Genomic DNA, 13,030 nt, shown 5'->3' with positions numbered 1-13,030 from the left:
TTATGAACACTTATAAAAGTGTCTTGACTAAATACGTAAACAAAATATTCGACTCTGAAAATAGAAGAAATTTGTTTTGCCGAATTTTACTTCGCAAATTTGTTCATAACGTGGCAAGTAATTTGCGCTCCCATGTAAAAATGTCTATTCATTCAAAAGCAGATTTTACTTTTAAGAACTAAATGGTGATATTATAATTCGAGATGCCTATATACTGTCAGATTGATTTACTGACGAATCACAGTCAGCTTTGCCTCCTTCGTTCTTCAACAGTTGATTTTACCCCTCACCTTTAATTTCTAGTCTATATATTCATATGTCTGTGGTTGAATCATATTATGACCGTGCTCGCAAATATCGCTAACTGACAATAGATGATGGATTTTGTGAACATCGTATTGACATAGGGCTTTATCGATCGTCTGTGCAAGCAACTGATAAATTTGAAACAACGATCGCTTCGTTTTTACGCAACACTCAACGGTTGACATACAACAGTTGAACCAACCAAATTGAGTCGTCTGTAGGGGGTTTTAAACTAGAATGAATTAACTTAGTGATGTTTTATGCTTTATCGTGATAATAATCATTAAAAATAATATAAATAATTCTCAAAGAAAATATGGAACAAAGAAGACAGGAAATAGAAACAATCAGTACACAGCAACAAAATCTTTTTCTTAAATATTATGCATCTATATCCGCGAAACATATCCGCAAAACATTGTCGTCCTAGGAAACATTTCCACGAAACATTGTCGTATTATCCAAGGAAACATAACCGAAGGAAACCGGATAAATCATCACAATGATAATTCATAACATCTTTAAAAATTTATATAAATTCGTGGAAAGTGATGAAACAAAAACTTTATTAACTGGGTTATGTAGGTTAGGTTGGGTTAGGTTAGGTTAAAAAAAAAAATTTTTCATCGTTTCTAATGACTTTATATCACTTTTAATTATTAATTATAAACATTTGGGCTTCTCTATGTCTAGTAGGGTAATTGTGGTTAATAGTGTTATTGAATTCTGTGTTCGAGAGTTCATCCAGCGTTAATTGGTAATCTACCCTAATACGTATGGGGAGTGCGTGTTAACGTGTTGAGTATGCTTGAATGGCTTTAGCCGTCTTTGGTGACCAGATCTGAATAGCCAGGTACTCCCCCACCTTCCTCTTCATCACTGGCTCCAGACATTTGGGACCAATCGAGAGTCTTGTGCGGTTGTACATAAAAATAAAAATAAGATTTTTTTATATTTCCCGTTTTATGTCCGGTTTAAATCTTCCCCACAGGAAAAACTAAACCCTTCCACACACTTTTCCACAAATGATCATCTAGTCAATCCACATTATGGAAGTGCATTACATAAGCATAATAAATACAAAACAATACAAGAACAACACGTCAACTCACCAGAGATCAAATAGGAAAATAATTCACCGACTCCAGATATTTTCATATCAGAGGGTTCGGCTCGATAGAACTTCTAACTGGACCTATAAATCCTACTGATCCCTCAATATAAATATTTAAAAAATCTTTCATAATCCTTCATGTATTTAAAAAATTTGCATTTTTATGTATAAATTCTTTGACAGATATAATACGCCTAAATGTTTAATGAAAGAGCTAGGTATAATTCCAGTAGCCGAAATAACAAACGGTAATATTTTTATAGTCTGAAAATGCCAAATTCTTTTAATCTCATTTATTGTAAAATTGTCTTAAAAAAAACTGCATTTATTATAATCGAATTATATATATTGAATTCTTCAAACAATCATTTCAATTTTTTTAAATAACTTTTAAATTCAAAGCAGAATTGTGTTCATTGAACCAAAGTTCACGCAGTGCTAACGCACAGTTAATCTAAATTAGTATATTTGATATTTTTTGTAAGGCACTTGGTCGGTATACCGAAGCACATACTTTAAAATGTATTCAAGATTTTACCAAAGTTCAAAATACAGCAGTTCCGGTAACCAAATAACTACATTCCCTAAATTACCGATGTGAATGTTCCTGGACTTGCCCTTGGAAACAGCGACACAAGGAAACGATATAGTTCGTTCCAACAATACAATACAATAGGTTCTGTCACACGTACACTTTGGAACGGCAGTACAACGCGCCACTCCAGGCCGCCGCGCAGAAAATTAAACTCTGAAACTAATAATATTAGATATAACTAATAATATCGCCCGGAAATCGAAAGGACACGGGTTCAAGTCCCGTTGGCGTCATGTATCTTTTATCAGGAGATTTTTCAATGTGGATGAGTGTTTCAGGCTAATAGTTATTGCTTATAAAAATAATTGTTACCCTTTAATACCCTAAAAAATCTTGTCTTAAAACATTAGTTTACCAAATAAAAAAATAATAATAATAATTAATTTTTGACAAGTTCTAGTACTTTCACCAAAAAATGTAGACAATTTGTCTCGCCGCCATCTAGTGAGAGAGTTAGCACTTACAATGCCTTTCTCATATAAAATAAAGTTGGTTGTTTCAGGTGAAAAAATGTAACAAGCAGTAATTGTTGAATGAAACACTAGTATATATTGAATTATTTCGCGGATAAGAGATAAGCCGCCATAGCTCAGTGGTCAGAGCTGTCGACCGGAAATTGAAAGGACACGGGTTCAAGTCCCGTTGGCGTCATGTATCTTTTATCAGGAGATTTTTCAATGTGGATGAGTGTTTCAGGCTAATAATTATTGCTTATAAAAATAATTGTTACCCTTTGTGCTATGCATAAAAAATCTTGTCTTAAAACATTAGTTTACCAAAAAAAAAAATAATAATAATTAATAATATTAATTCTTGTTTTATTTTTTTCCAACAAATAGATATAATGATATCCTCACTGGGATCTCCCGCGCTGAGGATTTCATTTACGTATGATTAAAATTTAGTAGTATGGATAATATAAAGAATTATACATATATTACAAGATGTTTTTTTGATCAGTTCAGTGGTTTCAGTTTCAGTCTATATTTGGTTTCAGTATTTTATCTATTTCTGATCTCCCTATGTTTTGTATCGAGCTTTTTATTTTAGATTTAAATGTTTAAGTATTGTTGTGAGTTTTTAATGAGAGTGGGATTTTGTTGTAGAATTTAGTACCATAGTAAAGAAAGCGTTTTTGCCCAAAGTTGTATTTGTTTGTTGGATATGTTTTTGACCCTGAGATCTAGTGTTTCTGATATACATGCGTCTGCCTCTCCTAGATTCCTAACCAACCCTCAAACCTTTTACCTTCCTAGAACTTTATCTTCTTCCTATCCTATCTACTAAATCACCTAAACACTAGATCTAGTGTTGCTCATATATATGTTAGTTGTTATTTCCTGTATTTTGTATTTATGAACGTAAAGGAGTATTGTTTTAGAATATAGCTATTTTAGTAACATGATGTTAAATTTGTTGAAGATTTCGTTAATGCTAGTTCTTACAGGGACATTCAGAATAATTTCCATTATGGTTTTTTGGGTTTTAATGAGTGACTATAGGATGTTTTCATTTGCACTTCCCCATCCCAATACAGTTTTCTAAGAGCGTTTGGTAAAGAGTTATGTAAGAGGCGGCCCGGCGCGCCGCGTGGTACCGCCGCTCCGAAGTGTACGTGTGGCAGAGCCTATAGATATCGATCGATTAAAACGATAATAATAATGTTAATTCACCTCATTCGGTGTTTATAAAAGCGTTGCTTCCTGATTGGAACTCAGTTTGTGGTTAACCTGTCAGTGGGAACCTAGTCATCAGAGTGCTTCCCAGTTTCAAGTTCCGTTCAGTTTCTGTATACTTTGTTACGCACATTCAGTTAATTTTCCATCAAGGTAACTCTACTGTTAAATCTTTTTTTCAATGCAGGAACCCATCAATTTATTAAAATAATAATTTTCGAATTTTACGACATATTTTTTGGGAACATAGGTGGCTGAGTTGACATGTACTATATATGTAAACCTTTTGGAAGAAATTCTCTAAATGATAATGAAAACTTAATCCGTTATGTAGTTTAGAAGAACTAAGCGCACAAACATACAGACGTGGATATCGACTTTTTTTAATACTATAAATAACCTGAAGAACCTTAAGTTCGTCGGGATCCTTACAACTTTCCAGTGTAGTGGAATTAAGGAAACGCACCACGTAGTGTAACATTTGTAATCGGGCCGCCACCGATAACACTTCTTCTGTAGATGGCGATAAGGTTCAAATTCCAGCTTAACACCAGCAGCGTGTTTTGATTTACGCATGAAAAATACGTCGCCGAAAAGTGTGTTTTAATTAATAATATTTAAATTTTTACGATAATTTAAAAAAAAAATTATTTGCCACATTAAACGATAAATCTATAATCGAAAAAGAGTTCTAAAGTTGGAGATTTTGAACTTTGAAACGGTTTTTTTAATTTTTTTTTCTGGGCTTGTAAAAATACTAAAAAGACAAAGGCCAAGATGCATTCGATTCGCAGAATTTAATTAAAGTATCTTAAATATTTGTATGTGATCAAATTTTCAAACAAAAAACAGATTATTTTGCATTATTTCGGAGTGCTTCGCCTTGAATGTAATATTTTTAAAATATCCCGAAGTTCAATTTTGACATGTTACATTCTTCAGCCACCCATTCAGGTTTATGTTTTAAAATCAATTTTTATCAACAAATTAAACAATGATGATTTCATAAAAATAATATCAGGGGCTTGCCGTACATTGTAAGCATTTTTTTTAGATTACTAACTGCGAAACACTAAACCAATACAATAATGAATTTAAAAAATACTCATTTTGGTTGTGACTCCATCTATATGTCTGTAACTCCAGTTCAATGAACTGTAGATCTCAGTTTTGATTTAATTTAAGATTCATTTTCAAGATGGGAAATGTTTGTTTGTAATATAATATTTTAAAATATATATATTCCCTTTCTCAAAACTGGAACTGATACGTCGAGAATTCATAGTATCCGTGATTTTTCACGGGTCTGCGCTAATAATTTAAATAAAACACGTAACTTAAATGAAACCATTAAAACGGCCACCATCTTGAAACGGAAACACGACGTACTACAAATTTACAGGCAGACGAAATGCAAATCAACTAAATAATATTTCAACCGGAACTACCTGGTGGGTAATTCAATTGTACTAATGCAGCTGCGAATAAAAAATAGTATTGCAGATTTATTAAAATCGTTTTAAAAAAGAGATAGCATGCCGTGTCCTTATAAACTTTTATAATATTCGTGATATATCGGAACGCGTGTTCTTTCACGTGAGTGTTCCTGATAGAACACAATATTATATTTTTTATGAACACGTGTTCCAACATCGTCATAACATATTCGTCTTTTACTGATAGTTTATTGGGAAACCTGTCAATTCATCCGTTTTTAACCCGAATACGAATAATTAGAAGTCATTTTTAATGAAATAGCAATATTTCATTTACTCTCATATGCTATCTTCAAACAATTATTCTTACTTATTTTGGAATAACTTAATGAGTAAAAAAACATCGTAAAAAATCGTTAACATAAATTACGCATTGTGAAGGAAATCTAATTTTAGCAAGAAATATATTATTAGGTTTCTTTTGTGAAATCAAACTTATCATTCTGCGTATTCCCGTGTTCTTGTTGTATTTATTTACGAGGCTTTTCAACCGGCAACCAACACCCCAATTACGGGGTAATTTTATAATTTCTGTGAAAGGACAAAATCAGCCAACATCTGGCTACACTTCAAAAATCTTTCAGAGCCCTACGGTATCGCGTCCGGAGCCGGTTACCGGAAACTCCACCCTTGTCCCTTCTCTGATAAATACAGCTTCTTTGAAAGTTCAGTTAAAAATAGACTGAAGATCAAAATAATAGCAGCAATATTTAAAAAAAGTTATATGGTATAATTGAAGGCAAGCACGACCTAATAGACAAAAGTAATAATTATTATTCTTGACACTATCGATTTATTTTGGGTTTGAAACTTTGCTTACAAATTGACCCCTCGGGTTTAGACGAAAAATATCACAAACGGAGAAAATTCTCTTCTACTGCCCTTCCATACTTCATTCAACCTCATTTCGTTTGCTCCGTGTAGTTTGGCCTTTATCCATTGAGTTATACATAAATAGAGTCTACATTTCTTGCAATATCAGTGTGAAATATATTGATCCCCTGCGAGAAGTATGAAGGGGGTGTGGCGGCTGTCGATGTCGCCCGTATTCTTCCAACAATGCTTCACGACTTTTTAACATTAATAAGTCAATTTACACGATTACTGATTACGGTTACCGATGAAAGGTTATACCACTGATTTCCCTATATTTTCCAGTACTACTTGTACAATATCTCATCGTGCATTTCGGCATTTTGAAGTTATCGCCGGAGACCTGAGCCCGGCGAGCGCTTGTAACTGACTGATGTGCGTGATATCTCACATCGGACAATGATCCGATATACGTGGCCCATACTTCGAACGCCAAAGCTGACTCTCTCTGTCATCTGAAGTCGTAGAAACGACCCGTTCGCATGTGACAAATCTTTTTACAAATATCCAGACTAAGCACGAGTATCGAAGGGATCAATGATTAAATTAAATATCGGTAGAGCAGGTACAATATTCTCACATGACTTTGAGTAGTTCTAAATCATAAACAAATTGTTAATTACAACTCATATCATAATAATTATGAATGGAAAAGTGTAGAACGCCTGATAAAATGAATTAACTGTCCGTTAACCTTTCAGGTAAACTTCCACAAAATTACGATTATATTAGACTACCAAATGGAATATTGTTTACGACATTATAAATAAAACATTAAATAGAACATAAGTTCCGTGTGACCCAATCAAATGTTCTGTCGGCGTTGACCTTTTTCCGTACGAACTTTGTCTAATAAATACGTAAGCACTATAATATGTGTACGTTATGGCATGTATACATTTGCGAAGCAACTGCAAGCGGCGTTGCTATGTTCCTTTACCATAAGTTGAGGTTCAGTTCGACAGTTCGGCTCGCGTGTGTATACGTAGCATTATATAGCACCCTAAATTACTTACGTAAGTTACAGAATTCATGCATACCTACGTACATTCATACGTACGTTTGATACTGTATGATATACAAGCGAAGCCCTTAAAAGATCACGAGATATTATAATTGCATATAGGTAATATAATATATATAATAAAAATTTTAAAAAAGTTGTCAAAATTTCTAAGAACTTTGGGAGATTTAAGATTTTGCACAAACGAATATTAACATTTTTATTTATATAGATAGATTGTGCCTCAGGAAAATCGCGTTTCAAAAAATATTTTTGTAATTTGCTTTTAGAATCAGAAATTGATCTTTCAAGCTTGAAAGTCTTCATAATCAGAAATTTACATTTACCTTGAAAAATTAAGGAATCTGTCAAAAATTAAAACAAAATAAAAACAGATATCATTTGAGATTTACCAATAATTGTGTATTAACTACTCTAATGTCATCCAATTTCAAACAAATGCGTATATGTCCAATTGTGAATGCGTGATTGCCACCAAAAGTAGATAGAATGCATTGTCATCGATAACGAGCCAATCTGCCGAATTTCAGCTCGATCGGATGTCGGAAAGTGGGTTAATTTCCACTGGAAAGATTAATTCATTACATTCACGAAAAAATCATTAAATCAAGAAAACAAAGTCTAAATTCAAATAGATGTATTCAGAAAGAATGTGATCTTTGCCACCTCTAATGTATTGAAAAAAAATTCTGTCCTAAAGGATTCGTTCATTTGGAAGACACCACCTTTGATCTTCCTCTAAAAAATGTCCACTTCAGAGATAGGAGACCTATCTAAGCTTTAATTTATTTATTTGTAAGAAACAAACAGCACATATAATACAAATATACGTTATGTATGTGAAGTTAATTAAAGTTAGGCCAAAAACTATTAAAATTGATAAAATATTTGGTAGATGTAAGCAATAATGTACGAACACAGTGTGAAATATACTCGTAGTTGTGAATGAGGAATACTTGGAGCGGGTGGATTAGTTTGTTATTTAGGAAGTATGTTTACGAGAGATGGGAATGCTGACAGAAATATTGAAAGAAAGGTAAATGCAGGTAACTCTATTGATGGAGGACTGAACGCAGTTGGCGTTAACAAAAAATTGTCCAAAGAAGAAAAGCTAGCAGTCTACAATGGAGTGCTGGTACGTACCCTGATGTATGGAAGTTAGGCATGGAACTAGCAGAGAAAGGATAAAAGTAGAGAAATGTGGAGATTAGTAAGCGTAATGAGTAAGATCAAGAAAGATACGCTTAGATGGTTTGGGCATGTAGAGCGAATGAGCAAAGAAAGGAGTGTAAGGATAATATATGATGCAAATGTGAATGGTAGCAGAAGTCGTAGACGACCGAGGAAGATATGGCAAGACCAAGTGATCAGATACTTGACTCGAGCCATGTCAAGAGTCAGAATAATAGAAGAGTATGTATGAGACGATGTATGAAGGTGAATGAGGCAAGGAGTGTGTGCCAAGACCTTGTTGTTTGGCGGTCCGTCCTGTCTACCTACCCCTGCAGGGAAACAGCGTGATGGTTAGTTAGTTATCTAAGTAATACAATATAAACAACAAAAAAAAAGAATAAATAAACAACAATTACATTGAAAACATGAAAAATGAGTGAATAATATTTATTTTTATTTTTAATGTTTATTTATTATTAATTTTATATCTAATACCAAAGTTGCTTCGAGCTAGGAGTTTTATTGTCTCAACTAATTTTACGCAAGCGGGAGAGAAACAGGAATATAGGATATGGAAATGGACGAATAAATCCCAATGCATTAATTTATGATCGTTCTCGTTACTTCTGTTCGATATTTTTAAATGTTGCTAGGAATGTCTACATTGTGATATTTTGTATTATATGCGCGCGTGTACGGAAAATTTTTTCTCTTGTTGGTTCTACACGTGGGCAAATGAAGGAAATTGATTTGTCGTGTTGAACTTGACGGCAAATGATTTTTTATTAAATTAATAAGTTCAAGCGAGTTCAGGAAAACATTCAAAATGTTTTTTTTTTAATACCAAGATTTGATAAAAACTTAAGTATCTTGTATGAAGGGAATTGAAGTTGTGAAATTTAATGGGTTCGTGTTATTTGAAAAGCGTAAGTTTAGTTTATAATTTTTGCGATTAAAAAATAACAAAAATTGACAGGTTTTTTTATTTTATTTTATGTACTAGCTGAGATGTACCCGGCGTTGCAAATGTAAAGTTTTGAGCATGTGAATTCTAATGTATCTGTCAACGGGGTGCATTTTAAAAGTGTAAATACTATTATTGTATTTATAATAATTAGTTGTTTCAGTTGATCGTTCCATGTCTTCCTTGGGCGTCCTCGACCTCTTAAACTATTCACTTCCAAGTCATACATTCCTCATGTCTCTTTCTTCGTTCATCACGTACGCCACATTTGACCACAAATAATTATTTGATTCTTGTCTTTTCTACCATACATGAATACACTTCATGGATATCAACTCTATATCTCATTTCAGTTCACGAAAAGGAGTTTAAGTCTTCCTTGGATGTCTCAGACTTGTTCCACCATTCACTACTGTGTACCACAATGTTACTGTTAGAAAATTACATTACATCAAATTTAATTCGACTCTGTATCTCATTTCGTTGCAAGGATATTGCGTTCCTCGGGCGTCCCCATCTTCTTCTACCATTCAAATCTGTTTATAAATACTCCTGGCACTGATAAGAACAAACTATAAAATTTTCAACGATATCGGTCGACTACTTTTCAAGTTTTGTGAGCACTAACATACGCAAGCTGAATTTTATAGATGAAAATTTTATAGATGCACATTCAAATAAAAATGTGTAATTTATAACTCTAAAATTAACATTTTTTAATCGTAAAAACCCTACGCAATAAATGGATTGTGAATAAATTATTTGTCAATACTGTCATTTTTTATGTATTACACTCAAGTTCTAAAAATAATGCCGTGCACACATTGGAAAAAAGGGAAAAATATTTTATTGTAAAACAATTGCTACGAAAATTGAATGGCCTTACCGCTATGAAGACCCAAATAATAATATTTAAAATTGTTGAACTTTAGCCTTACTAACTGCTTGTCTCTTGTAGTAAAATGTAACGGAAATTGGCTTGACACCACTGTCCATTTCTGAAAATTGTCAAGTTCAGACAGTCATTCATCAAGTTTGTATGAACAAAACTTTAAAGTCAAATATTTGACTTTAATACATATTATTATGTAGCCATATTAGCATACTAATATGTGTAGTGTACGTGTTATTTGTGCATTGTTTGGTAATGAAGTACGCTGGGGTCAGGCAAGCCACATAACTTAGCATTTCAAATTATTATGTTTGAATATTACGTGAATAACCATAATTCGGAATATTTTCAATGGCCAGCGTTTTAATTAAGGTTAAAGATTGGACTTTTCGCTGATTCTAACGCTGTAAAAGACGTATTGTGTTAATGTCCGGTTGTAGGTTATTGCGTATTCATTTTGTATGTCGCTTCTCAAAATGAAAGATAAATAAATAATTAATATTTAGGTCTTTTGGTTTGGTTTAGACCGTCTACATAAATTATTATTTGTTTTGTTGTGTGACACCACACTAAGACTAGAGAGCTATTTCGCCACCTTGTTGAACACCCAGCTCTGTGAGACGGGCCGTAGGAAGGGATTTATTAATGCGGGTCTTGAAGAGGCCTGAATAATACGAAAGAGGAAAAACCGTTCTCATGAAGCCAACATCAAATGTGATCGGGTGTTCGCTCATGTTCACGCACTTGCACCGGTGCAATGGTGATAAATGATGCTAGCTCTTGATAACAGGCTCCATTAAAATAACTGTAGAATAGACTCAGCATGCCCACATTGCGTCTGTGCATTACAGACGGCAAGCGGTCTGTTAACAATGGATTGGCAATCAGATGAACCGCCCTCCTTTGCACAGAATCAAGTAGGTTTATCAAGCATTGTGAGGCCACAGATCAGAGGTTGCTCCCAAATTCAATTGTTGGGCATATTTAAGATTTGTATAGGGTTAATTTAGGTTATTATTGAAGAATCAAAGGCCTATGACGCACAGTTTCTTAAAAGGCAGATTTATTTGGGCTTCTATAGAGCCCCGATATTTGAGCCGGTCCGATATACTTACTCTAAACATTTCAATGGAGTCTTTATTGGGGAGGGTTCTTCCATCAAATTGCACCAGACACTCATTGCTCATTGATTATATCATTTTGATGTCACATACAGAAAAATTTAATGTTTACCCATTTGAAGCCAGTAGTTGTTTATAGTTGAAGACAATATTAGCGATTTCTAAACGAAAATTTGTAACAGAAAAACCAGAAAAGTATACGGTCACATCTAGGACTCGAACCCAGGACCCCTGCCTTGCCGAGGCACCGCTCTACCGCTGAGCCATTTGCCGATTTTTCCGTTTCAGATTTTTGTTTAAAAAACGCCAACATTGTCTTCAATAATTAAATATTACAATATAAGTTTTTACTCAATAAAGTTATTCCAAAAAATAAATAGTTATTTATAGTTTTGCGTGTCGGCGAAATCCGATGATTTTTAAAATGGTCATCATTTAGTCGTGATCAGTGTCATTCACGTGCCAGCATAATCCCATTTGAGATTTTAACTGTTACAGTAATCTCGGAAACCTTAGTCTTGACCTTTGCAAGACTAATCAAGACAAAGTAAAATATTACAAACATAACTGCAGATCGTCATTATTCATCATTATTAACCTGGTAGCACAGGTCTACGGTTGCCGATATGTTTATGTGTTCAACCCAATAAATCCATCAGCAACCCTCCTAATCATTTAGGCCTGATCTCTTGATCAGATGATATAACAATTCTAACTGATGAAGTAAAGGAAAAATGGCTACAACGAACTAGCACGCAAATGAAAATAACCCTAGATAACTAGACCGTTTTCATTGTAACTACACATTCGTCGAGTGGACTACGCAATAAAACACTAGAAATAAATCAAAAATATTTAATTAAGATAGGAACTTGTTACATGGCACAAAAGTAAGGTTTATAATGAACAAATTAATATCAAAATATCAGTCTACACCATAGACATATGAATATTAGTAGACCTGCCCTAAGTGATTAAAAGCGTATTATCCCCACTCCCCATACCGGTTCCATTGGAGCCGGCTGTGCTCGCGTATGGCCTCAAGTGAAATTTGAAAACGTGAAGTCATCATTCTTGTGCGAACTATGGTCGAGGCATAATCGGTTCATTTTACGAAATAACACGGCAAAATGTTGACTTGTACTATGAAAACTTGTAAAAATATTCGTGAAAAAGAGAATAAACCCAATTGTCGTATTACATTCCATATATAAGCATTATTTTACTTTATTTTAAGCATATTCACATCGTATAATATGAATCAGTTGTTACTATCACATCGAGAAACGTCTGGACGCGAAACACAAAGCTGGTTGGTTGCTGGGAAGTAAATTATGAACATTTATAACTGTGTCTTAACTAAATACTTAAACGAAATATTCGACTCTGAAAATAGAACCGAATTTTTTTGCCGAATTTGGACTTCGCAAATTTGTTCATAACGTGGCGAGTAATTTGCGCTCCCATGTAAAAATGTCTATTCATTCAAAAGCAGATTTTACTTTTAAGAAGTAAATGGTGATATTATAATGCGAGATGCCTATTTACTGTCAGATTGATTTATCGAATCACAGTCAGCTTCACTCCCTTCGTTCTTCAACAGTTGATTTTACCCCTCGCCATTATCTTCTCGTCTATTAATTCCTATGTCTGTGGTCTACACAGTGACCACACATGTTAATATTGTGTGGACCACAAATAGCCTTTCTACATCTGGTGCAACGGTGTTTGGTCACACTCCGGGCCTTGGATGGACACAGGTAGCAAACTTTACGCACGTTTGACGTAGATGGAAG

At 33.9% G+C, this 13,030-nt stretch overlaps 1 protein-coding gene across 1 annotated transcript in view; it reads left to right on the top strand.

Annotated features, from left to right (window-relative positions):
- The first annotated feature begins 3,743 nt into the window (after positions 1-3,743).
- The window catches only part of LOC149412775 (fatty acid synthase-like), a 54,847-nt gene continuing 45,560 nt past the window's right edge, over positions 3,744-13,030 (top strand). The window contains exon 1 of the mRNA XM_089645045.1: positions 3,744-3,844. The gene's annotated coding sequence lies outside the window, so the exon portion shown is untranslated. The remainder of the gene's footprint in view (positions 3,845-13,030) is intronic.

This window comes from Hesperophylax consimilis, chromosome 22 (genome assembly GCF_061612785.1).
Source record: "Hesperophylax consimilis isolate HC1 chromosome 22, BYU_Hcon_1.0, whole genome shotgun sequence".
Lineage (NCBI taxonomy): Eukaryota > Metazoa > Arthropoda > Insecta > Trichoptera > Limnephilidae > Hesperophylax > Hesperophylax consimilis.
The sequence above is the reverse complement of the archived record's forward strand: the minus strand, read 5'-3'. Positions and strand labels throughout refer to the sequence as shown.